The sequence below is a fragment of the Arachis ipaensis genome, chromosome B09 (assembly GCF_000816755.2).
Source record: "Arachis ipaensis cultivar K30076 chromosome B09, Araip1.1, whole genome shotgun sequence".
Taxonomy (NCBI): Eukaryota; Viridiplantae; Streptophyta; class Magnoliopsida; order Fabales; family Fabaceae; genus Arachis; species Arachis ipaensis.
The window spans coordinates 19,842,394-19,845,834 of record NC_029793.2 but is presented as its reverse complement, the minus strand read 5'-3'; the positions used below and the strand labels follow the sequence as shown (position 1 = coordinate 19,845,834).

At 30.3% G+C, this 3,441-nt stretch overlaps 1 long non-coding RNA gene across 4 annotated transcripts; it reads left to right on the top strand.

The window, feature by feature from the left end:
* On the top strand, positions 497-2,828 carry LOC110267038. Of its 4 annotated transcripts, none has more exons than XR_002354346.1 (4): positions 497-621; positions 701-814; positions 894-1,011; positions 2,500-2,828. It is a non-coding gene; the product is annotated as an uncharacterized LOC110267038 (long non-coding RNA). The 4 variants fall into 4 exon arrangements; XR_002354345.1 differs by having other exon boundaries at positions 2,485-2,828; XR_002354344.1 differs by lacking the exon at positions 2,500-2,828 and adding an exon at positions 2,002-2,055.

Genomic DNA, 3,441 nt, shown 5'->3' with positions numbered 1-3,441 from the left:
TGTGTAAGACCCAAGACTTTTGAAAAGTCATATTTTGAACTAATATCAAATTATATATATATATTTATAGTTTTAATTTTAGAAATTATTTTTATTGAAAAATAATTAAAGGCAATTAATTGGATTTGAAATAAAAATTAAGGTTTTTATCCAAACTCTATACTTATGGATTATTTTCCTATTTATGATTTAAAGTTCTAAGGAATTCGAAAATAATGAGGTTTGGCTATTTAAATTAGAATTTTGTCTAATTTAATAATTATTGAATTATTTTTTTTATGTTTAAATTATTAAGTTGGAAGTTATGAAATAATAAGAATTTTATATGATTTAATTTTAGATAATTTATATTTATATCATTTAATACCTTAAGTTTAAAGATAAAGAAATTTAATTATATTACCATGTATTTTCAATTAGAATAATTCATTGAGAATCAATTAGTATTTTTATACCACAAATATTTTAAAGTAACTTTAGAGATTAAATTAGTTTTTTTTCCGTCTGAACCATTGCTAGATCCGCCGCTGCTGAAGCTTCTGGCCGCGCCTCTGCGTTGCCGGAGCTCCACGCCGCCGCCACTGCCACCAAAAACCACCACTGAGGCCTAAGTCTGTTTGGGTAAGCGATGCGTTCTGAAATCTTTAAATTAGTATTTTTGTTTTAAATTGTTTGAGGATCTGAGGTCTTGGTGTCATAGGATCGAGTTACGGGTCTTGATTGCTGAGTTCTATGGCTGCTGCATACAGCATCAAGGTGTTGTGTCGTCATCGGGGCTGTTGTTACTCCATTTTCTCGATCATTCGTAAGCCCAGTAAGTCGTTCCTTGTTCCAAACTCTTAGCTGATGTTCTGTTATAGATTATTGAGTTTTATGCGACATTAATGTTTTAGGTTTGAGCTAAGGCTGTGTTTAGAGGCTGTGGCTACTGCTGGAACGGTCAGTATTGATGCTGTTGTTGTGGGATAAGAATAGAAATGCAGTTTGTCGCGTAGTTGAATCGCGAATGAGGTAGGGGTTTTTCTTAAAATCTAATTTATATTACAGAGTTGTGATAAATAGATATTAATATGAGAGAACATATGCCTGTGATTATAATTGTCTTCTAAATGTGGTTGTTTGCTGGACTGAATGACTGATTGTTTGACTGCTTGAGTAGTTTGTGATTGCTGAAAAGAAATTAGTTTGAAAGGTTATTTAGTTGATTATTATGAAAAATGGTTTTTCTTGGTTTTGAAGCTATTTTTGATGATGTAAAGGAATTGGCTTTGGAAATGGTTTAATTTTGAGTTAGTGACTTTATAAATGATTTAGTATTTGAGCTGGTTTGATTTTAAAAAGAGATTTATTATGGGCACTGATTCACTTTGAAAATTATTTGATATTGGAACTAGCCGAATCTTGGAAAATGATTGAGGTTTTGGAAAGGTTTGAGAAATGTTTGGATGGGACCCGGAAAGGGTGGCAGAATCCGAGTTTTAGAGGAGATGCTGCCGAAATTTTATAAAATTAGAAGTTTCATTTGAAGTAGTTATTTTAAAAGGTTTAATTTTAAGCATTATATGATTTAAAAATACTTCATTTATCAAAGAAAAGTTATGTTTTGGATTGAGAATTGTTAGTGAACGAAACGGAAAGAAGGATGATGAGGATTGATTTGAAATATGATTTTTGAATGAATTTGGAAATAGATATGGATTGACGAATGATGATGATATTGAGAATCTGAATTAATGATTGTGTTGTTTGATTGCGTGGTTGATTTCTGATTGAGATTTTCTTATAAGAAAAGAAAGGTTTCGGATTTCAAAAAGATTAAACATTGTTTCTTTGAAAAGGGTTTTGAACGATTTCCCATTGGTTTTAAAAGATTCATAAGACAATGATAATCACTGAGCTTGAAAACAGTTTTCTTATTGAATATCTTCTTATGACAACTTTGAAACTCCATGGTGAGACTGCGTGGTTAGGTTCTCACCCCCTACAGCTTTACCTTTTCAGGAACCGGATGAAGAAGCGTTAAGAAGAGTTATACTGCGTTTGGTTGATATGTTGTTGTATTAATTAGATTATTTTCTTCCCTCGTCTTTGTTATTACAAGTTTGTAAGAGGGATAGGAATTGTATGTTTTATATGTATATTATATTATGAGTTATTATGTAAGGAGTCTTGTATATGAATCTATGCCTGTTTGTATTTTTCTTGAGATAAAGTGTTTATTTCCGGTTTTCAAGGAAATCAGCGATACAGTGTCGAGTCACAGGCTCCTATTTTAGTATTTAGTATGTAAAGTAGTCGTAATACTCCTTGCTATCAGAGTAGCGCAGCCGGAAGCGTGACTTCTGATAGTGAGGGTATTACAGTGTGAGTGTGTGTGTGTGTGTAACGTAGCAGAAAATTTGCCTAAGCTGTGCTTGTTTTGATAACGTCTCCAGCTTGATGATTATATTCTACGTGGGAAAACTGCTATTTTGCTTACTGTAGGAACATTCAATGCAGTTGCAAATTTGGTGAGAATTTGGGCTGCAGATTGGCACGGAGGTGTGTAGGCATGAGCATACATGGGTACCGTTACCAAGTCATTGACAGTCGTAATTTCAGATGGACTAAATTTATAGTTCGCTCCGTGGAATGTGATAAGTCCATGGCCTAAATAAGCTCATTTGGATATGAAAAATGACCCAAAGTTAGCAGCAATGTTTAGAATTTATTAACTATTTCGTATTATTTTGTGTGGTTTGTAACTGTAATATTTTGTGCAATGACAATAGCTGTATTGGTTATTAAATTTATCCGGGAACTTAGCTATAATTATTAATTATCTTATATGATTTCGTTTGGTTAATATTTTTGTAATTTTTTATATGCTATATTTTTAGTACTCTTATATGATATGTTTTTTATACTCTTATATGGTAAATTTTTTATACTCTGAATAATCTTTTTTAATATGCTATAGTTTTTTCCTAATATTATTACTTAGTATAAATTTTTGGTTTAATTAGTTTCACCTACTTGCATCAATAATTTATATAATAACAACATAGCATAATAATCATAGCATAAAATTTAGTACTTTTATTTTATTGAATTTAATCTTCATAATGAAATTATAAATTATTCGTAATATTATTATTCATGATTAATTTTTTGTTTAATTAGTTCCGCCTAATTGAATCAATAATTCATGTTATAAAAAGATAGCAACATTAAACATAGTATAAAATTTAGTATTCCTTTTTATTGAATTTAGTCTTTATAATGGAATCAATAATTTATATTACAAATAATACTAATAATAGAATACATAATCATTCAGTAACACACCAAAAACAGACTATACAAATCAAACAATAAAACAATGAAAAGTTCCATAAAAATTAAACTTATCCTCATGACTGTTAATAAAAATTATACTTATCCTCGTGGCCCTCGTGGCCC